Raw genomic sequence first — 24443 nt, 5'->3', positions numbered from 1 at the left:
TCATCAGAAATGTTCACTAAGGGCCGATGTAGACAGGCTTTAGTTTGCTTCTGACAGGTTTTAATTTCCCATACAAGTTTATGGAATGCAAAACCTGTTTTCAGCAGGTCAAATGCAGGTCAGAAGGAGATTAAAGTGAATGTAAATCTCTATTAATAAAATTTGACCTGGGCACATATATCTGTAGTGTTTACTTCTCTCTCTCAAGTCCTGTGTTTTTTTGCTCCTCCGTTCCTCCATTATCAGCATAACTTCTGATATCCTCTCCGACACAGGAGCTAAAAGCAGCTGGAAATTTTGTGTTGGGGTGGGTGCATAGAGATTAGTAGAGAGCTGGTCTATTCACAGCACAGCTCTGCATATGTCTTCCTGTCTTGTCTGCCTGTGTGATGAGGGGGGTAGCCTTTCCACCAATCAGCTTTTACACAGTGTATGTCAAGACTCCACACCCAGTGCTGGAACAGGAAGAAAAAATTCTAACCCAATGTTCACTTTCTACACAGTGTAGAAAGCTGAAGACAGCAGATATACAAATAAAACTTATGTAGGGAGATTTGTTTCATCTGTGTATCATCTGAGGCTGTTCACTTCACTGGGTGTATGTAAGGTTATACATCCACTTTAACCTGCAGGTCAAATTGTGAATTATCTCAGAAATCTGTCAGACTGATGACATTTACACATGCTCTTATTGTGACTTTGTACAGCTCTTTGTTTTCAGTTCCACTAACAAAATGTAAAGCTTCGTTGTCTGGGGAAAGTTGTTCTGAAACAGAAGGCATACAGTGCATCTGACCGCAACAGTGACCTAGTCACATGTATCATTAGCAATCATATACTCGGACAGGCTTCTTCATTTAAGTAGGACAAAGAGCAATAGGGATATGCTATTGTAATGTGAAATTTTGATGCCAAAGAGTTATCAGGCTTTTCACATTCTCTTTGCATTTGTCAGCTGAAAAACATTATTGTACGGTTTAAAGTTCTAGTCCCTAATATTGATCCTTTTGTGTTTAAAGGTATACATTGACATTACTTGACCATTGTCTGGCGCCAGCAACTGTCAACCGTGATGGATGTGTATTGGCAGCAAAGACAGGGCTTTCCACAAGACAGCAGGAAAGACCTCTAAGGCTGGCAAATAGATGGTTCGGGCTAGTGGTGCACCGAAAATTCGGCAACCAAAATTTTTAGCCGACATAGCCGGGTATCTCCGCTGACAGGGAAGTGAAGGGCTCACTTAGTTATAGCTATTAGTGGCCGCTTGCCTCCCCACCCGGTGTGTTCGTTCATATACATAGTCGTAGTAGTGACATCACTGAGAGGCGGGCCGCCGGCCAGAGGCGGGATTTTTGAAAGGAAGGATACAGGGGGAGCAGAGAGTTGCCCTGCCTGTGACATGGAGGTGTCGCTGTGCGCGAAGAACCAAGCATGTAAATCCCACCACAAGTAAGCAGATTGCCATCCTCTTGGGGGGGGGGGGCGCTGAGGCGAGGTTAATTACAAATGGTATTTGTATTATGCAGCATGAGGGGGTTAATGTATTGTCACTGATGCATTAGTGACCGACCAGTGGCAGTTAATTAACCCATTTGTGCTGCATTAGTGCAACCAGTGTCAGTGCAACCAGTGTTAATTGACACTGGTGCCACTAATGCAGCGCAAAGGGGTTAATTAAATGTCGGTCACTAATGTATCAGTGACCAGTGGCAATACATTAACCCCCTCATGCTGCATAATACAAATACATTGGCATTTAAATGAACCACTTGCCAACCCGTCACAGTACATATACTGCGACAGGGTGGCAGCTACAGGTGGCTTTTCGCTGCCTGTTTCTGACGTATGCCCCGGTTCTACCTATTTTTAAAATAATTTGGGGGGAAAACAGTCATTTTCGGTTTTGGTTTTTGGCCAACGGCATCTTGAATTTTTGGTTTCGCCCAGAAGTTTCATTTCGGTGCATCCCTAGTTTGGGCAGGAGCAGGCTGAATGTACCAAGTTGCTTGATTGCCTAACGCTGCTATAGCCGCTAGCAGTCTTCTCCCGGCAGAGGTGGCTTCCCCCGCCAGGAGCAGACAGTTGCTCGGCAAAAGGGAATCGTGCAAATTTCTTTCCTGTAACCTGTGATTGCAGGGAAGAAATTTGCAGTCTATGGCCGGCCTAACACGGGTTGTCCTAATCAGTAAGGGAATTCAGAAAGCGATGGTGTCATGCAGTGCAGCAACCTAAAGAATCAAGTTAGATTCTAGTTTTATTGTAATCGCATTCGACAGATGGTACAGGGCCCTATTCCTTTATTAGGTCTCATTGAGATGGACTATGATCTGAGCCTGCATGTGAAGTTACCTAGAAAGTGTATACAGCCAGCCATAGAAGGGGATACATATGTAGCGGCTGCTCCAACACAATTGCATGACAAAATTTGACATGCGGGCAGGAGTGGGTGATCATATCGAATACAGACAATGTGGGAGTGATTTATTAGGAGAGTGCAAAATCTGGTGCAGCTATGCATAAAAACCAATCAGCTTCCAGTTTTTTTTTTTTTTTTGACAAAGCTTTATTGAACAACCTGAAGTTAGAAGCTGATTGGCTACCATGCACAGCTGCACCGGACTCTGAATGCTCCAGTTTTAGTAAATCCCTGTGGGTCTGGATCCCTGCACCTGCTTTTGTCCGCATGTTAAATTGAGATGTAATTGTGTCTGTACAGCCGCTGGTTGTACATCCACTTCTAGGAGCCGTGTGCACGCATCTTCTTGGTGGATTCGCACACAGCGGCTCAGAGCAGAGGACCGGTTGCATTGCCTTATAGTCTAAATGTGTTTGTGACCGCTAAACATTTTGGATATTTTACATGAGCTTTTTGGGTACTGGATCAATTTTTGGTAGAAATTACAAAACGCTTTGTTTTACAAGGTAAGCATTTCCTAATATGTATTTGGCCTTAAAGCTTTCTAACCTGTGTGACTTTCAGAAGAAAAGCAGCAAATGTAAAGGGACAGCCGAGAGTTACTGCAGATCTCCAGAGAACTCCCTCCTGGGGCTGTTGTCTGCTCTTCATAGACATGAATACACAAAGTATACTCCCCGCATGTCTCATGTCAGTGGAATGGCAGAAAGCATTTCAGAATCATTTGGCAATGCCCATCACCATCCTCTATGCCAGCTTGTTGTACAAAGGACATATGATATTTGTGTAGAACCTGTCTACAGCATATACAGTAGGTGTGTTTGGATCAGTGTGAGCTATAGCTTCAGCATTTTCTTTCTTGATCTTATGGATTTACTGAAATTAAATAGAATGGTAGTGTCATGCTTTCATTTGTTAGATCATTACAGCGACTAAATGATGTTTCTTCAAAGTTGGCCAGATTCCGTCCTAATGGCCTCTCTGGACTCTAAATATAGCCGCGTGATTTATCCAAACAACTTGCACTCAACCGCCAGTCATAACTGAATACTCCATGGGGCATAAATACAAAGCTGTTATCTGACATTCGCCAAAAACACACTGCAAATAAATCTTCCAGGTGCTTGTTTTAAATAAGTTGTGGATAGAATAATTTCACGCTGGAATTAAAAGGTTGTTTGAACTGCTTACTAAATGCACCAAGGCATTTGTAAAACACTAGACTGCTTTCAGAAAACCTTCACTTTTCCCACGCTACCCCCCCCCTTTTTTTTTTTTTTGGGGGAGTATGTTTAGTTTTAAAGTGGCTGTAAAGGAAGAAGGTATTTTACCTTACTGCATTCTATGCAGTAAGCTAAACAAATATTCTACATGCATACCTGAGCCCAATCGTGATCCAGCAGTGTACACGAGGGTCAAGGCTCTCTTGCTCCTCAGTGCAGATACAGCAGTGGAAGCCATTGGCCACTGTTACTGTCAATCAAAGCCAGTGATGATGGAGCAAGGGGTGGGGCTGAGCCCTGCACTTTGTGTCCTAGGGAAACAGCGGGGCTCTGGAGTTCGCACGCACGACTGCCCCCAAAGCAAGCAACACTCAGCATGGGAGGAGGAGTAGGAGTGCCAGCAGGGGACCCGAGAAGAAGAGCAGGGCTGCTCTGTGCAAAACCATTGCATCTTATTGATGAAGACACTGAGTCACTTGGATGCCTGATGGTAAGAGCGTCGACAATCCTGGAGCGAGAAAGCGCTTATGATCTCTAGAATTTGCGATCACTTGTTATACTTAACTGCCCTGTCAAGTGGTTTTGCACAGAGCAGCCTGGATCCTTCTCTTCTCTGGTCCCTCGTTGCTGCTCCTGGCCTCTCCCTCCTGTTTAATGCAAGCAGCTTGCTTTGGGGGCACCCGAGCCAAGCTGCAGCTCTGTGTCCATTCAGACATGGAGCTGCTGTTCGGCCCCGCCCCCTCTCTCTCCTGATTGGCTAACTTACTTTGACAGCCACCGGAGCCAATGGCACCGCTGCTGTCTCAGCCAATCAAGCAGGAGAGTTTCGGACGGCTAGGGACTTGTGGACATCGCTGGACAGAAATGGGGCTCAGGTAAGTATTAGGGGTGCTGGGGAGGCTGCTGAACACAGAAGGCTTTTTATCTTTATAACTTCTCTAATGTGAATCACCCTCTCTATTTGTTCTGTTTATCATTGAAAGAAAAAAATGCTAACTTTGGGTTGTCTTAAGAAAAGTAATATGGGGGAAATTTTTTCCAATGGAGACACTAGTTTTGATGACTTGGGGGGGCAACAATGGGAATTTCCTCATTTCCTGTTTTAGGCTTTGGGACAGGAAGTGAAGTGAAATCTCCCCAATGACACATGGATGGCGAAAAAAAATATCTGGTAGGGGTTGTAACCCTCCCTTGCTGTGTCCAAAATGAAGAAAAAAAGTTTTGCCCATAGTTTTAGTTTAATTTTTGGCAGTTCTTTTTTTTTTTTTTTTTAATGGGGATATATTTGAATATATGAATTTCTAAAGTCATCACTGATTTACATTCCTTTTTTAATGGTGTGCACAGATGTTTAACACTTCAATTATATGTATTGGCATTTAAAGGGATAGCGCTCTTTTTATTCATACTTTGCAGAAGTATGTATGGCTTGCCATACATGGTTTGAATCTTGGCCGGTTCAGCAGGAACAAACCATTAATGGGCAGGCTAAATGTACCAAGTTGATTGAGGTTGCAAGAAAGAAATTTGCGCTGCATGTTTTCAGGTGTCAAGCCCTTGGGTTTTAATTCATTGGCCAGAAAAAAATGATTTATTCTTGCCATTTAAATTAATTTACATTCAAACGCTAAACTTGTTTAGCGCGAACAACCGTAAATTTTTTTTCAGACCAAACACCACTGCTCCTGGACGCACTGGCAGTGGGCTTTTTTTTTTTTTTTTGTGTTTTTTTTTTTTTTTTTTTTTGCAGCCCCTGCCACTAAACGCTGCTAAAAGCCTACATGTACATGGACACATAGGCTAACTTACAGGGGGGCAGAAAAAATCTGACTCCCCTAGGAGCAGCTGCAAAAAACATCCAGAGTGCATGAGCCCTTAAAGTGGAGTTTTAGTGACTTTAGATGTATGTAATCCCCTTTAAAACTACTTTTACCAATGGAAAGTGTTTTTTTTTTTTTTGCTAGTAAATACCTTATTTTCTGCTTTATTTATCCTCTTCTCACGTCCGGGGCCGGTCGGCGATGACGTCATTCGGCGATTTGCAGTGTGTGCTGGGATGTATATCAGGGCATGAAATCTCGCATTATTACACAGGAGATGAGCTGTACTGCGTGCTCTGCCCCGCCTCCGCCCTGCCTCCACTCAGTGAGCGAGGACTGAAAGCATTATATCCTCACTGAGCTCTGAGAGGGGGCGGAGGCAGGGCGGAGCACGGCCTCAATACAATACATACAGTACAGCTCACTGAGAGGAGGCGGGCAGGCTGACTGTTGTGTACCCCTTGTGTTAAGTGATCTATTATACTATAGATGTACATATAGTGCAGTGCTATCAAATAATAATAAAAGTGTAAAACCCAAGATTAATGTGACAATAAAAATCAAATGAAAGTCCATAAAAATAAACCTGAAGAAAAAAATTTGAGTGGATTGCAGTGACACAGAAACATCTTCCACACAGGGAGAAGCCACTGATCAAAGCATGCATAGGAGAGCCAGCTTCCCCAGATTCTTTATGTGCAGCACCAACAACAAACAGGATGGCAGTTTACTGGAGAGTATTGGTTTCCAATTTAATGGAAAAGCTAGATGCGCTGTAGGAAAATAATCTTCCCAAGCAAAACCATGCAGGTACTGGTTATCCTGGCGTGCTCCGGATCAAAATATCGTTCCCAGTGTGTACATATTAAATATTAAGAAAAAAAAATCATAGCATAATACTGTATACAAAAAGGCTATTTATTGAATAAAAAAGTGCACTCAGATTTAAAACAAGTATGTATACAATCTATTTCGATTGCAGCAGCGGTAGCTCAAATCAAGATAGCAAGCGGCAGAAGAGCCTTGGTGACGTCACATCTGGTCCCACCAACGCGTTTCGCTATGTTTGCCATAGTCGGGGGCGTGGTTACCAGACTGCACCATACTATTATATATCCAAGCTCATTGAGGGCAGAAGTACGCATTCCTATACCCAAACGCAGCAAGGATGAAAATACACATTCTTATGTTTACAGAACTAACTGGAAGGAGAGCGAAAAAAACGGGAAAATGTCTCCCCTTCCACAGGGCTAGCACTTCTATCCCACACACGATTGAATAAACAACAAGTTTATATATAGATATATTCTAAGGGACAACTGGACTATATATAACATCTATATCAGACAGATATAGTATTTACTTACCAATATGTAAGGGCAATAGTCCGTCTTAACCACTTACCGACCGCCCACCGCAGATGTACGTCACTACATTGAAGCTTAATACCGTGGTTATGGCAGCAGATAGCTGCTATAACCCTGGTATTTTTAAAAATGGCGGGCGATCAGCTTTCAGGTAAGGGTGGTCCCAGTGGCCGATTCTGCGCGGGATCACCCTTAACAGGGCGGCAGCGGAAGAGGTGCCCCCCTCTTGCCACGTCCCGGTCCTTTTCCCCGCTTACCGGACCCGCCAGCAGGTGAGAAAATGATCCGGTCCCGGATCCTCTTAGAAAGACAGGAAGTCGAGTGAGGGCAAGATGGCCCTCACTCGACTCTATGGTCTTGGCGGACTGGAGCGACATCAAACGTCATTGCCTAGCAACCGGCTTAAAGAAGTGATTTCCCCCCTGTAAAAATCAAAAATAATAAAATAAATAGGAAAAAAAAAATTAAAGCGAACGCATACGGAAGCCCCGCCCACACATGTGAGGTATCGCCGCGTTGGAACGAGAGCAATAATTTGAGCCCTAGACCTCCTCTGTAACTCTAAACTGGTAACCTGTAGAAATTTTTATAAAGTATCGCCTATGGGATTTTTAAGTACCAAAGTTTGTCGCCATTCAGCGAGCGTGCGCAATTTTGAAGCATGACATGTTGGGTATCTATTTACTCAGCGTAACATTATCTTTCACATTGTGGGAAAAAATTGGGTTAACTTTACTGCTTTTCTTATTTTTTAATTTTTAAAAAAGTGAATTTTTTCCCAAAAAAATTGCGTTTTGGAAGACCTCTGTGCAAATATGGTGTGATAAAAAAAAATATTGCAACGATCTCCATTTTATTCTATAGGGTCTCTGCTAAAAAAAAATGTAATGTTTGGGGGTTTCTAAGTAGTTTTCTAGCAAAAAAAACTCATTTTAGCTTGTAAACATCAAGTGTCAAAAAAAGGCCTGGTCTTCAAGTGGTTAAACAGGAAAAAAAAGAAAACCACTTCTCAAATTCCATCTAGTGGCTTACTAAAGTAATACTCATTAATAAAAAAAAATAAATTCTATCAAAATACATTTTTATATATGTGTGTGTGTGTGTGTGTGTGTGTGTATAATATAGGGTCCATACACATTGAAGTGTAGTGCCTCACCACATCATGAATAAAAAAGTGCACTCACATTTCAAACCTAAAACCTATTTATACAATCTATAGGATTGCTGCAGTGGTAGCTCAAGATGGCAAATGGCTGAGGAGCGTGGTGATGTCCCGTCCAGTCCTACCCAACGCGTTTCTTGATATGTTTGACGTCAGGGGTGTAGGTAGTAGACGTGCACCACGCTATTATATACCCAAACGCAGCAAGGACGTAATTATGCATTCTTATGTGTACGGAACCAACCAGTAAGAGGGCACAAAATCGGGAAAATGTTTCGACCTTCACAGGACAAGGCCTTATATTCCACACATAATTGAATGAACAATATAGAGATATATAGAAATATATTTTAAGGGACAACTGGACTATAAAGAACACCCATATCAGACAGATCTAGTATTTACATCCAATATGTAAGAGCAGAAGTCCATCTTAAACAGAAAAAAAAGTAAAAAAGAAAACCACTTATCCAAATGCCAACTAGTGGCTTACTAAAGTAATACTTATTAATGAAAATAAAATCTATCAAAATACATTTGTGTGTATACAATATAGTACGGTCCGTACACATTGAAATGTAGAGCCTCACCAAATCATAATGTAAAAAAATATAAATTACACAGGTAAAAAATTTAAACATTAAAAACTTGCTCATATAAACAAAGTTTTAATGTAAGTGAATAATACCATCAGCTATTATAATGTAACAATTTACATCCCATTCATACGAAGGAAAGATTTTTGTAATTTTTATTAATTTTATTATTTTTTTTTTTTTTTTTAAACGAGTAATGGCGGCGATCTGCGTTTTTTTTTTTTTTTTTTTTTTTGAGGGACTGCGACATTGCGGCGGACAGATCGGACCCTCGACTGACATTTTTGACACTTTTTTGGGGGTACCAGTGACATTTCTACAGTAATCAGTGCTATACATATGCACTGTTACTGTAAAAATGACACTGGCAGGGAAGGGGTTAAGTTTATTGGAGAAGTTTGGGTTAAGTGTGTCCCTAGGGGCGTGCTTCTTACTGTGATTGAATGTAGCTACTGATGTAACGGCAGAGATCTATGGTCCTACATAGCAGGACTGTATGATCTTTGTTCTTACACAGGGGAGAATGACAGGCGGCTGTGTTTACATTAGCCGCCTGCCTTTCTCCTGGTGTAACCAACTATCGCGAGTGACTGGCGGACATCGGGTCAGCCGGTCACACACGCGCGGGGGGGGGGTCCGTGAGCGAGCGGGAGCGTGCCTCCAGCGGCGCGCGCTCGCTCCCTAGAGCCTCACAGGGGTAGTAGTACTATGTCACTTTGCCTGTGAGGGGCTGACTGCCAACGTAAATCGTCGTTGGACAGTTTGCAAGTGGCTAAAGTCTAATTTTTCACTGAAAAAAAAAAAAACTTACCTGCTCTGTGCAGTGGTTTTGCAAGGAGCAACCTGGATCCTCTTCTCGGATCCCTTTTCACTGCCCCTTGCCTCTTTCGCCTGTTGAGTGCCCCCACAGCAAGCAGCTTGCTATAGAGGCACCTGAGCCGAGCCGCTGCCCCCTGTATCCATTCAGACACAGAGCCACAGCCCGACCTGTCACTGTATTTTTCTCATTGGCTCACTTACTTTGACAGAAGCGGGAGCCAATGGTGCTGCACTGCAGACTCGGCCAATGAGCCTTGTGGCTTCACAGACGCTTCCCTACTGCGCATGTGCAGAACGCGCTGCACTTTTTGAATGGCGCAGCGGGAGGAGGGGGGCCAGAACTTCTGACAAAAGTGGGAATGCGTACCTGTCAAAAACGGGTACCGCCTACCCCCCCTCCAAATGTGGCAACAGAGGGGGGGAGGAATCAGACAAGCGGTGGTTCCACTTTTGGGTGGAACTCTGCTTTTATATTTACAAAAAAAAAAAATTCTGCGTTTACAACCACTTTAAGGTTTGTGTCTTTGTTTTGTTTTTGTCATTTAGAGCCGTTTCACGCTGGGGCGACTTGTCAGGCCACCTGGTCGCCTGACAAGTCGCCGCGGGTCGCCTGCCATAGATTAGCACAGGACCCGTTCTAATAGGAGCAACACAAGTCGCTCCGACTTAGAAAAAGGGTCCTGAGCTACTTTGGGGCGACCTGCATTGACTTCAATGCTATGAAGTCCATGCATGCCACTCCGAGGTCGCGGTGCGAGCTGCGCACGGTGACTTCACAGGTCGCCCGGCAAAGTCGGGTCGCCTGTATGTGAACCGGCACTTACATTCTGCTAGATGTTAGTGGAATGTGGATGTTCGAGTTTTTAGAAAAAATATTTAGATAGTCAAAATAGTTAAAGAAAAAGGCGGCGTGGCCATCTACTAAGTAAGCTTTAAGTGTCAGTTGACACTGATGTGAATTTGATGCTTTTACAAAGCCTAGATTCGCATTTCATCCAAAAACACATTGTGTCGAGTGACAGTCATTCACATCTATGCAAATGCTATGCCGCAATGAAAAGGGTCCTATGCGAGTTTACTGCTTTGCGGTGCAATTTTCCTCTCCATAGACTTCAATGGAAAGTTACGTGAAATCGCATCTTATGTTCAGATGTGTGCGACTACTGCTTTTTTCTGTGTAGATTTTTACATATTTCCCCCCCTCGCAGAAATCGAAGCTGCACCAATCCCATCCACATTAAATTTGCATTACAATCGCACTGTCTTTAGCACTGGACAGGGGCTGGCCTGCGAGTTAAACGCCTTGCTAGGTCACAAATGACCGAGTCTCGGCCCAAGTCATAGTGTTCCTCCTGGCCGACAGCCTCCCATTTCGATGGAGAGGGGTTCTGTCTAGAGCGGTGCCCGTCTGGTTCCTGGTATGGTGACCCCCCTTTCCCCCTGGAGGGTTTTTTGGGGTGGGCGTGGACCCTCCTTGGGACAGTCTGACCACCGGGTTCCCCTCCTACCAGTGTCTCTTTCCCCCCCTCCCCCATTCTGCCCCTTCCACATATGCTGGGCTGTTTGGGTGGTCTGTTTGGGTGGTCTGGTCCACCTTCTGGGGCGGGAGCAGGGCGCGAGCTGGCAATAGAGCCGGGGGTACACTGCCGGTGACCAGACAATCAACTGCCGGGTGGGGGCTCCTACCAGGGAGCTGTCTGGGATCTGTCCTTGAGGCCTGGGTTCCCTCCTGGGTCCCTGTAAGCCTTGTGGTGCTGCGCGGGGCTGCCATTTTTTGTTATAGCCTGCATGTTTCTATACACGGTGACCATGTTTGTGTAGTCCGGTGGCCGTTTTGTGGTGGTTTGGCATTGAAAATGGCAGCGGCCATGACAGGGGAGCCCTGCGGGCAGCGACTTTGACAGCGGCAACCCCTCTTCATCCCTTGGTGCTGACTCCTGTATCCTTTCACTGCCTGATCACTGCACATGTAGTGCAGATTATCCTGGTGGCTGCAGGTCCCTGTTTCTGCTGGGTGGGGAGTCCGATGGGGTCTTCTCCCACTCTGCTGAGGATCACTTGGTGCTTGTGCCTGGCGACTGGGTGGTTGCTGGTAGTGCGATGGGGGTTGTCCCTTTTTGCAGTGTTTTTTACACCTTTTTTGGGGTCCCCCTGGAGTCTTTGGAGCACATCTTCCCCCCTGATCCCCTCTGAGACTGCGGGGCCCTCCGGGTCCCATCCATCAATGCACTGACAGTGGTCCTGGAGTCTTTTGTGTCCCGGGTGGAGGTGGCTTTCAGGGGAGGGGCTAGCAGAAAGCGCACCCTGCCTCATCTGTCTCATCAGATCCTGAATCTGATTCGGCCGCTGCGGTCGTGTCACCCTGCTGGGTCTGGAACCTTGCGCTCGGAATCCTCAAAGTGAGGATGATTCCTCCACGTCTCCAACCGCGCACAAAAAGGCGCTGTAATTTAATGCATAGGAGGACATACCAGGCCACAACTTTTCTGCCAAGTTGGCTTTGTTTTTACCTACTTCTAAATTTTACTGAATGTCCATTGGTTGTGTCTGCTGCTGAAATACATAAAGTACTATGAAAATATACAAACTGCATACTGATATAGATCGGAACAACCACACTTAACAAAAGATGAAAGCTTCTGTTTTGTTTCCTTAGAAACCTATTGAATTGGTTTTTAGCGTGTCAGCTATTGTTGGAGCTTCGCTTTTTTTTTTTTTTTTTTTTTTTTGGGAAATGTCAGCTAATCCCTTGACAATGTTCTTGTGCATCTGCATCAATGCTACATTACAGGCAATGTTACAGAGTGAATGTATGTCCCAACAGGTCCCCGGAGAACAGTTGTAGATTTGTTTGAACAGCCAAATATATAAACCTTTTTAAAGTGCATTCTTTTCTTTTAAATTTCTTTTGTTTACCTTGCATGTGTTCTCATCACCAAAGAGCCAGTCAGTTGTGTATTCTATTGTATTGGGATTTTTTTTTTCATTTATGGGCATTAGTGCACCAAATAGAAAATCTGCTCCCCAGAAATCATGACTTGGCAGTTAAAAAGGTATGCAGGAACCTAGTGGTTCCTATAAATAGTCAAAGTCCTTTGGTTAATAATATACAAATGCATTTAGGAATCGCATCACCAGGTATCCCAGGTCGACATGCTAGAGTACATCCAGTCCAAATTTATGTACTGGGACAAATAAAACCTTTGCAGTACATTTCTGCAATACAGGCATATTTTCATGTTTTATCATTTTTAAAGTGCTATCAAAGGCTCGGCTTAAAAAAAAAAAAAAAAAAAAAAAAAAAAGTCATGGCTGCTCTGTGTAACGGTTTTGCACAGAGCAGTCTGATCATTTTCTTGTGTCTCCCACCGAAACTCCTGGCTTCTACCCCATGACTAATGCCCACAATAGCAAGCCGTTTGCTATGGGGTCACTGGCGCCTACTCTTTCATGTCCTGCTCTTTGCATCCATAAGACCCGGTTCACACTAGCGCGACTTGTCAGGCGACTTGGTCGCCTGCCATAGATTAGCACAGGACCCGTTCTAATAGGAGCGACACAAGTCACTCCGACTTAGAAAAAGGGTCCTGTACTATTTTGGGGCGACCTGGAGGCGACCTGCATAGACTTCAATGATATGAAGTCCGTGCATGTCGCGCCGAGGTCGCGGTGCACATCGTGCACCGCGACTTCACAGGTCGCCCTAGCAAGTAGCGTCGCCCCTATGTGAACGGGGTCTCAGACATAGAGCTGCAGCTTGGCTCTGCCCCCCCCCCCCCCACTCTCTCCTCATTGGCTCACTGGCTGTGATTGCCTGTCTCAGCTAAGGAGAGGGAGTCCTGGGACTGCTGAGGCGCTCGTACAAATCGCTTGAATGGGGGGGGGGGCTCAGGTGAGTTCTATGGGGGAGCAGCATACCAAAGGTTTTTTTTATCCTAATGCATAGAATCCATGAAGGAAACTGTCAGCCTTCACAACCAATTTAAGACAAAGTACAGGAATACACTGGTTCTGCTTGAAAATGCACCTCACTCCTAATTTCATCATTCCCAATGACCTCAAATTTATTTGTGGGCAGAAACTGCAAGACTTTGTGTTGGCCCGGCCCAGTTGTCTGTCGGTGAACGAAACTACTTAAGAGTGTAGGATAAAAAAAAAAAACATACGTTCATACTCTATGTGGTAGCAGCATTAATCTGATGCTGCAGCTGTCCCCCCGTTGGCTCTTAACACTGAGAACTGAGCAATCGCAGTCTTCAGTGAACAGAGTGGTGATGATCAGTCACCGACTCTCTACTCTTCCCCTCCAGTGCTCACTAGAGTGCCAGCCTGGGAGCAGCTGTTAGGCTCTCAGCATTCTCATTATCTCAACCGTATACAAACTAAAGCTGGCCATGAATGGAGTGAATCTCGTCCAGTTCCTCAATTAACGGGTTGAAATTCAAGCCATTGGTGGCTCTGTATCTTTCAACCCAACATCCTTCAGTCTGAAAATCAGATAAGCTGGATAGAAAATGGTGCTGGCTGTCAAAATAGCGGCCAGGAGAGATTCTTCAGTTTATGCTGTTTTAGCATGGATAAATGGGGTGAGTGTTTAAAATCATACAGGGTTTCTTCAAGCTTAAAGTATAAACTCCCCTACAGCAACATTTTCCAAAAAGCCCCCTTTTGCAAATGCTGGTATGTACTATTGAGAAGATATGGAACCGCTTGGGAGATTTTTGATAAATATTGCTGAAGGTGCATGATAAGAATGGGAAGGACTGCTTGAGGTAACACCGAAGTGTTCACAAGACAAATCTAAGCCCCAGTTCACACTAGAACTTGCATGTGAATCGCATAGGAACTGCGCCGGATTGCTGTGCAATGCACATGCGATTCAGTGTGGTGAGATTTATTTTTGAATGGGCTCTAGCAGCACCGCATCGCACCATAAAAAAGTGCAGGTACCTTTTTATTTAGAGCCGCACTGCAACCATGTCGCATGGTCGTTTTGTACCATGTGATCTAGTGTGAGCAAACTGCATTGTGTTGTGTGATCCTTTTAACTTTGTATTGACAACCGCAACAAATCGCAGACATATGTATGAACCTAAGCTAATTTTCTAACATGATCAGTAGGTAGTGAATATTTCACAGACCAAAAGGGAGCAAATAAGAGCAGCTCATTGATAGACGTACACTCAAAGTATCATAAGAATCGACTGCTCTTGCCATACCACAGGGCAAAAAGCACAAAGTTTATGATCTATATGACCCTTATCAGGTACTATAAGGATGTTGACACATGTATAGCGAACCACACCTTTTAGCTGATAGTGACACACCAATAAATACACATTACCAGATTACTTGCTATTCAAGCACACTAGTTATTTTAAAAAATAGTCTTTAGGGGTAAACTCATCATTTATCCCGGTGGGTTTCAAGGCACCTTAATGAAAAATCCATTACATCTATAATGAAATCTCAGTTTTTAGAATGGTTTTGTTTTTAGGGCTATGTGCCGGTTCACATTGGCGCAGTGTGTGAACCCTGCGAATCCACTGCGGGTTCCCGCATTGCACCGGACTCGCAGGCAGTTCACACTGCTATATGCGAACCGCTGGGATTTTCAATGCAAAGTTAATGACACCCCCAAATTAGTTTGCATATTGCAGTGTCAACTGCCAATTCAGACAGAAATTGAATCGCAAAGGTGTGAACACCCATGAGATCCGATTCTGGTGCAGAACAAAAAGGGTCCTGCACGACTTTTGGTACGAATGCAATACAAATTCAGCCATAGAATCTGTATGGCTGAATTTGCATAGCAGTGTGAACCGGTACTATAACTTTTCAAATTCCAAAGGCAGAAATGTGTGATTTTTAAGGCTCGGTTCACATTTATGCGATGCGGGAAGGCTGCGAATTCGCAGCCTGTTCCCGCATCGCACACGCACCCCCGGCAGTTCACACTGCCATATGCGATACGCTGGGGGTGTCAATGTAATCTTAATGACACCCCCAGTTTGATCGCATATCGCAGTGCAATCGTGCAGTTCGCACAGGATCGGATCGCACAAGTGTGAACCGCTGTGCGATCCGATCCTGATGCGGCAGCAAAAATGCCTCCTGTGCGTGTTTGCTGCGGGTGCGATGCGAATTTAGCCATACAAACTGTATGGCTAAACTCGCACCGCACAGCTGATCGCATGTAATGTCGGAGCAGTGCGCTCCGACATTACATGCGAACCCCGCACACGCAGAAGTGTGAACCGGGGCTTAGGCTTCATGTACAATGGCAGCTCCTAAACTTGATTTTAGGAGCTTTTGGTGTTTTTTGCCAAAGCTCCTAAACTCCACTCCATAAAATCATATTATGTGTATACTAGCCACACCTCATAAAGTCCCACATTTTTATTTTTTTCAACACTATGTGTTCCTTATGTTCATCCATAAAAGCCTTTGTGTCCCTGTACACACAGGCTTTTAGCAGAGTTTAGGAGCTGCTTCGATTTTAGGTAAAGTAAAACCTCCCTCTCCTGAGCACGGAAGAATCGCATTCAGGATAGATAGGAACGTTTTAGCCTTGAGTAAACGTGACAAAATCTGTTTGCAGTTTCCCGCAGCAGAGATATATATAATGGTAGGCTAGTGTACATGTAGTCTAGGAGCCGAAATGTTTGTATGTGTGGACTGACTTTCTGATGGTCATACTGCTTGAATGGTTTGGGTATATCTGAGAATAGTAGCACTGTTTGCCCCATTATTCTCCTGATGGGGTTACACATATGCTGGAATCAAGGTATTGGTGCTGTTAAACAGAAAAATACATTGGAGGAAGCATTTCTTTTAAAACAGGCTCAAGGTCTGTGAGGTTAATTAAGTTCACCTTTTGACAAAAAATAATGCACATTTATTTTTCGTAGGTAAAAGTGCATTTATTTTTGTTTCGGGAGCCTGTAAAGCATTTCACCAGCGATTAGCAGATTGCTGATGCTATACGGGTCTCCTGCAGATCTGTCAGTGTATCAGTTCCTCATATGAGGAAGCCGATACATTCTAACAGGAAGACTCAATGAACTACCACAGCGCTCACCGCGCCATGGTAATTCATTGAAAACTACAAGCTGACAGCAGCAAAGGCTGACGGACCTTCATTTTTCATTCAGAGGACTGTGAATGATTTTTTTTTTTGTGGTAGCAGAAACTTGGAAAAGATCCCCGGTCTTCTGTCATGATGGGGATCGGGGGCACGAAGGCCGCAGCATTTATAATCTGTTACATGGTATACCCTGAATATGGGTGTAACATGTTATAAAAGGTGAACTTCTCCTTTAAAGCTGAATTGCAGGAATTCAGCACCTTTTGTAAAAATTGAAGGCACACTAGGCGTTATGTCCAAGGAGGTGCATAACATCTGGGCTTATTTCTGTTTACATCTGACACTTATTTTGCACCCCTGGAAGATGCCTATTGCTGTATTTATGGGACCCTGATACTGATGCTTAAGGTCTAAGCATCTTCAACATTAGTTAGTTTAGCTGCTATGCCTGCCCCCTCCTCCTCCTGCCCAATCTCAGAAGCATTTGTATTATGTAAACTCATTCACACAAAACAAAGGCTTCTCTGAATGGGCAACAGAGCTGCTCTGTGTACCTCTTACATCCTCAAGTGTTGACTGTGTATGCTCCAGCAGAACCCTAAACCTGTCAGATATAAATAAGTGCTGCAGATGGTATGCACCTCCTTGGACTGAACTCATAGTGTGTCTTCACTTTTTACAAAGTGGCTGAATTCCTTGAATTCAGCTTTAAATCAAAGGCAAAGTAGAGCAGTGAAATAAAACAAAACTGGCTGAGCAGAATAGAACTTTTGGCACCTTACAGAGGAGACCTGTATTCACAATCTCTTGCACCTTGTTATATAGCATTTTTTTAAGCTTCTTTTTCAGACTTCTCAGCTCTACAACATGGAACTGGTAGGTTTGGGTAACTGAATACCAGTTTGTAGAATACCATGACTTGACTCTGCAGTACTTGTATGCTATAGAGAATTTTGTTCTGATTTGTGATTGGGTGGGAGCAGGTCATTGGGCAGTTTATAGCAGAACATTTACATTACCTGCATTACTGCATAAGGCTGGAGGAAATGATGAGGTTTTGCTTGGTAAGAATAATATCAAAAAGCCAACATCCTAGTATCTAGAATTAATACCTCCTGTCAAACGTGTCTGCCAACAATATTTGGCTGAAGTCATGCATAATTACTGTATGGATTATTTTTTGTCCGACCACTATACTTAGTGCTGTAAAGAATGCCTTTGAAGTTTTGAGTCCCTATATATCTTTGCTCAAAGCGAGTCTTTTTTTTATGTTCTCTTGCCTGAGGCACATAATAATGAAGAGTAAGTTCTACTGTGCATAAATTTACAGATTCTGCACTATATCCATGTTGTATGCAATCTTTAAAACCAAATTTAATTCATCAGAATAAAGGTTATCTCTATGTATTCTACTGTAAACAAAGCAATTGTAAACTTTTTATTAGAATGCACTTACAAACAGGCAGGATAAGAGGAGCATATAGTGGGTAACATCCTGCAGGTCCGTTTGAGAGCAGCCTGGCGTCCTCCGGGTGTCACTTTGCTGGCAGGGCCGGGGATTCCAGAACTTCAGGTCCATGGGGAAGAGCCAGACGTTACCAGGGAGATGGAAAGCCAATGCAGGACAGGTTAACAGGTGTGACGTCCGTAGCGTGCATTCGGCACTTGCGTGCACCTTCATCAGGCCTCTCAGGCGGCCCTCCAAACTTTGGCTGAGGTGGGGGCGGAACTGGCGGTGACAACACTGATGAAATTAAACTTTGCTACAATGTAAAGTAGTAAGTGTACAGCTTGTATAACAGTGTAAATTTGCTGTTAATGGCTAAGTCAAAATGTCCAAATTGGGCCCAATTAGCCATTTTCCCTCCCCGGTGTCATGTAACTTGTTAGTGTTACAAGTGTGTGTGGTGTGAATGGGGAGCAGGTGTGTTAAATTTGGGGTTATTGCTCTCATACTGGTCACTGGAAGTTCAACATGGCATCTCATGGCAAAGAACTAAAGAACTCTGAGGATCTGAAAAACAGAATTGTTGCTCTACATAAAGATGGCCTAGGCTATAAGAAGATTGCCAAGACCCTAAAACAGAGCTGCAGCACAGTGGCCAAGACCATACAGCGGTTTAACAGGACAGGTTCCACTCAGAACAGGCCTCGCCATGGTTGACCAAAGAAGTTGAGTGCACGTGCTCAGCGTCATATCCAGATGTTGTCTTTGGGAATTAGACGTATGAGTGCTGCCAGTATTGCTGCAGAGAATTGGTCTGCATGGCTGTTCTAGAAGGAAGCCTATTCTAAAGATAATGCATAAGAAAGTTGCTAATAGTTTTCTAGAAATCAAGCAGACTAAGGACGTGGATTACTGGAACCATGTCCTGTGGTCTGATGAGACCAAGAAACTTTTTCGGTTCAGATGGTGTCAAGCATGTGTGGTGGCAACCAGGTGAAGAGTACAAAGACAGTGTGTCTTGCCTACTGTCAAGCATGGTGGTGGAAGTGTCATGGTCTGGGGCCGCATGAGTGCTGCCAGCACTGGGGAGCTACAGTTCATTGAGGGAACCATGAATGCCAACATGTACTGTGACATACTGAAGCAGACCGTAATCCCCCACTCTTCTGAGACTCAGCCCCAGGGCAGTATTCCAACATAACGACCCCAAACACCTCCAAGATGACCACTGCCTTGCTAAAGAAGCTGAGGGTAAAGGTGATGGACTGACCAAGCATGTCTCTAAACCTAAACCCTATTGAGCATCTTTAGGACATCCTCAAATGGTAGGTGGAGGAGCGCAAGGTCTCTAACATCCACCAGCTCCGTAATGTTGCCATGGAGTAGTGGAAGAGGACATCAGTGGAAGCCTGTGAAGCTCTATTGAACTCCATGCCCAAGAGGTTTAAGGCAGTGCTGGAAAATATTGGCCAATTTGGACATTTTCACTTAGGGGTGTACTCGCTTTTGTTGACCGGGGTTAAGACATTAATGGCTGTGTTGAGTTATTTTAAGGGGACAGGAAATGTACACTGTTATACAAGCTGTACAATGACTACTTTACATTGTAGCAAAGTGTTATTTCTTCAGTGTTGTCACATGAAGACCCCGTTCACATAGGGGCGACCTGTGAAGTTGCGGTGCACAGCGACCTCGGTGCGACATGCACGGACTTCATATAATTGAAGTCAATGCAGGTCGCCTCCAGGTCGCCCCAAAGTAGTACAGGACCCTTTTTCTAAGTCGGAGTGACTTGTGTCGCTCCTATTAGAACGGGTCCTGTGCTAATCTATGGCAGGCGACCCACCGCGACCAAGTCGCCTGACAAGTCGCGCTAGTGTGAATGGGCACTAAAAGATATATAATAAAATATTTACAAAAAATGTGAGGGGTGTACTCAACTTTTTGTGGGAATACTGTAAAAAACAAAAACCAATTGATATCAAGTTGTAAAGCGCTGCGTAAACTGTCGGCGCTATATAAATCCTAAATAATAATAATAATCAATCATGACAATATAAATTTCTAGTCCCATTCAGGCAAATCCACCGCAATGCGACTGTAGTGCTGTTAACTTAAATCCAAGCGTGTTCGGTGCCCACCACCTTCTGCCAAAATTCCTGCTCAACTCCAGTAAATGACCCCACCACAGAGTCAAACCAGCCTTGTTGTCCTCCACTTAAGATGTTATTGGATAATACTGGAACATATCCTCTGGTGGCACCCCTGAATCCTTAGTCCTCCATCTCTTGATACTTCCAGTTTAGCGTCCTCTATGTAGAGGATGAATATTTAATCAGATTTTCAGAATCTGATGTTCACAGAAAGTTTAATTAGGTTGCCATTCCTTATAAAATTTATCTTATCCCAGTTTGTGTATTGTATCCTTTTTTATATACTTCTCCTTCTAATTAGAGCTAACAGAGAAAGGGCGGAAGTAGCTTCACAGTCATGGCATTCAGTGAGCACGTCATTTCCGGTCAGGTGCCTTGCGTTAAATATACGGTACGTTTAAATAGATCATAAAAACCGAAATGGAGAGACCATAGTACTCTATGTATACTCTCTGGAAGTATCCCATCAGTAAACTGCCCTCACTCTGAAGCCCCTTCCGCCCTCCTCCCTCTCGCCCTCCTCCATAGGAGGAGACATGGATAAAAACATATCTAAAGAATTCTGGAGTGACCTAATAAATCTCTAAGTTTTACTTCCCCTTCCTACATATCCATATGAATAAGAATAAATAAAAAAATTATACTAGAAAATTATTAAATCCTATTCATCCATTCATCCATGATTGAATATGTTTTGATGATTAGTATCACAATCAACCCCCCCCCCTCCCCCCATTTACATCACAGTGCAATATTTACATCATAGTGCAGTCTTTTTTTTTTTTTTTTTTTTTAACACAGCCCTCTTTACATGTGTCTCCCATCTTTACATCAGTCCCCCCTTCAGATTAGTCTCTGTGCACATAAGTCCCCCCTTTATTGTTAAAAAAAAAAGTTACCCCTTTACATCACAGCCCCCACCACTTTAAATTCCCTGCTTTTGCAGTTCAACCCCCCTTTATATCACAGCCCCCATGTTGCATCTCAGTGCCCCCCTTTACATAGCAGTCAGCTGTTTACATAGTAGACTTCCTTAACCGCATAGCTCCCCTTCCTTTACATCAGTGTGCTTGTCCCCCCGCCTCCCCTTTCTGTCCTACCTTTCATAGCAGAGGACGGGAGGTGCCACAGGTCTGGATGGATGAACTTCTGTTTGGTTGCTAGGACCATCCTGCATCGTAGCAACCAAATAGCCACTTTGTAATTCGAAAAGTGGAGCAGCTTCTGCTCTCCATGCAGACAAATCACAGCTCCCGCTCTGTCCTGCTGGGAAGATGATCGCAGTGCCAGGAGGAACAAAGGACACAGGCAGCTACTTGGCGCGGATGTGGACAGAACAGTCACCGAGACCACAGTCTGCCATTTTACTGAGGCCTGGTTTAGATCTTTTTAAAAAGAATCTACCCTTTTTTGGACTATGGATTCAAAGTATTTAGCCGTACATTCCATTTGCTGAACTGTATTCCATTTTATGTTCTGACTGTGCAACAGTGTAAAAAGTAAGAATAAGCAACGCTTGGTTTGTTATGGAGAGCCACTAAGTGGAAATCTAAGCAGATGTGACAACTAGGAAAAGCCAGGCACAATTACAACTCGGGAGAATGATTTCTGTGGCAAAGATGTTTATATTTTGCATGTGCTAGGGCCTTTGTCATATAGACTGTAACCATCTATTAAAAGGATGCTGTACTGATATAGATAGCACTAAGTGAAATCGGACATAAGTGACATGAAAACGGGAAATTATTTGCAGATGTTTGCTGAATTTTTTTTTCCCCTCTTTCCTGGTGCCTCATCAGGTCCCCATGTTTGGGTTGAGCTTTCTCTGAGACCTGCTAGACAGCCCCTTTGGGAAGCTATAAAGTTCTTCCAAGACACGCAGCCAACAAACATTCTGATAACACAGTCCAAAATCCAAAACAAGAGGGGGATAGTGCTGAGGCTTCATGAAACACAATATTTGTTAGGCATCTGTTAAAGTTTTTTTCCATTTTTGCAGAAGCCTCACTATGTTACTACTACGGAGAACTGCAATAGTATAACTGCTGAAGAAAAAGTATACTGTACACAAGAAATGGTAGTAGTCAAGATTTTCTATCAAACCACAGTGGGACATTGCCGACACATCAGCCTGTAGTGGCCGACAAATGGATTCTGTGATGACCAATTTGCAGCTCTGCAAATGTCTGCACAAGATGCGTCTTTGCCTCTAGTTGAATGTGCCTTAAGATTACAGGTCACTGTAAGAAAATTAGCATATTGTGATGAAGTTCATTATTTTCTGTAATGTACTGATCAACATTAGACTTTCATATATTTTAGATTCATTACACACAACTGAAATAGTGCAAGCCTTTTACTGTTTTAATATTGATGATTTTGGCATACAGCTCATGAAAAACCAAAATTCCTATCTCAAAAAATTAGCATATTTCATCCGACCAATAAAAAAAGTGTTTTTAATACAAAAAAAGTCAACCTTCAACTAATTCAGTTATGCACTCAATACTTGGTCGGGAATCCTTTTACAGAAATGACTGCTTCAATGCGGCGTGTCATGGAGGCAATCCGCCTGTGGCACTGCTGAGGTGTTATGGAGGCCCAGGATGCTTCGATAGCGGCCTTGAGCTCATCCAGAGTGTTGGGTCTTGCGTCTCAACTTTCTCTTCACAACATCCCACAGATTCTCTGTGGGGTTCAGGTCAGGAGAGTTGGCAGGCCAATTGAGCACAGTAATACCATGGTCAGTAAACCATTTACCAGTGGTTGTGGCACTGTGAGCAGGTGCCAGGTCGTGCTGAAAAATGAAATCTTCATCTCCATAAAGCTTTTCAGCAGATGGAAGCATGAAGTGCTCCAAAATCTCCTGATATCTAGCTGCATTGACCCTGCCCTTGATAAAACACAGTGGACCAACACCAGCAGCTGACATGGCACCCCAGACCATCACTGACTGTGGGTACTTGACACTGGACTTCAGGCATTTTGGCATTTCCCTCTCCCCAGTCTTCCTCCAGACTCTGGCACCTTGATTTCCGAATGACATGCAAAGCTTGCTTTCATCCGAAAAAAGTACTTTGGACCACTGAGCAACAGTCCAGTGCTGCTTCTCTGTAGCCCAGGTCAGGCGCTTCTGCCGCTGTTTCTGGTTCAAAAGTGGCTTGACCTGGGGAATGCGGCACCTGTAGCCCATTTCCTGCACACGCCTGTACACGGTGGCTCTAGATGTTTCTACTCCAGACTCAGTCCACTGCTTCCGCAGGTCCCCAAAGGTCTGGAATCGGTCCTTCTCCACAATCTTCCTCAGGGTCCGGTCACCTCTTCTCGTTGTGCAGCGTTTTCTGCCACACTTTTTCCTTCCCACTGAGGTGCCTTGATACAGCACTCTGGGAACAGCCTATTCGTTCAGAAATTTCTTTTTGTCTTACCCTCTTGCTTGAGGGTGTCAATGATGGCCTTCTGGACAGCAGTCAGGTCGGCAGTCTTAATCATGATTGCGGTTTTGAGTAATGAACCAGGCTGGGAGTTTTTAAAAGCCTCAGGAATCTTTTGCAGACGTTTTAGAGTTAATTAGTTGATTCAGATGATTAGGTTAATAGCTTGTTTGGAGAACCTTTTTCATGATATGCTAATTTTTTTGAGATGGGAATTTTTGTTTTTTCATGAGCTGTATGCCAAAATCATCAATATTAAATCAATAAAAGGCTTGCACTACTTCAGTTGTGTGTAATGAATCTAAAATATATGAAATTCTAATGTTTATCAGTACATTACAGGAAATAATGAACTTTATCACACTATGCAAATTTTTTCAGAGGGACCTGTATCTGGAACAGTGCTTCTCAACCCTTTTTTTTTTTTTTTTTTCTTCAGTCAAGGCATCCATGAGAATCTCAGGCACACCAGCATGCTTGTTCACACCAGGAGGTGCATCCGAGCATGTGTGCTCTTTTGTATACTCCTCAATGGGCTGCCCTAAGTTTGTGAAACACGCTAAGAAGGTGCTTGCATGATTTTGTAAACTGCAGTACCATGCATTTTAGTGGGCGTGAATATGCACGTTTGCGAGATTTGTGCGTCTCCATAAGGATGTATGTTTCTGCGCAGGGCAATAAAATGCACAATTTTCAAGTTTTCCTGCACTGTACCTGGTGTGTACAAGCCCTAAAATGTAGTTGGCAAGTTGGAATTCAGTTGTCAGAAGTTTGGGTGTAGAATAGCTTTTACCTGTGGAAATCAGTGCGCAATTATGTAGTGGCAGTCAGTGAGTGGATGAATGGAATTCCTGTTGGACTCTCCTCTCCATCAGTTGCTTATCGCATCATTGGAGGTGGAAGACTTGCAGGTCTACGA

General features: G+C 43.8%; 1 protein-coding gene across 5 annotated transcripts in view; it reads left to right on the top strand.

Moving 5' to 3' along the window:
- Window positions 1-24443, top strand: part of ZDHHC14 (zDHHC palmitoyltransferase 14) — a 139232-nt gene that overhangs the window by 7585 nt on the left and 107204 nt on the right. The gene's annotated exons all lie outside the window — the stretch shown is intronic.

Source organism: Pelophylax lessonae, assembly GCF_965119305.1.
Source record: "Pelophylax lessonae genome assembly, chromosome: 3".
Classification (NCBI taxonomy): domain Eukaryota; kingdom Metazoa; phylum Chordata; class Amphibia; order Anura; family Ranidae; genus Pelophylax; species Pelophylax lessonae.
Note: the sequence above shows the minus strand (reverse complement) of the source record. Positions and strands in the feature narration are given on the sequence as shown.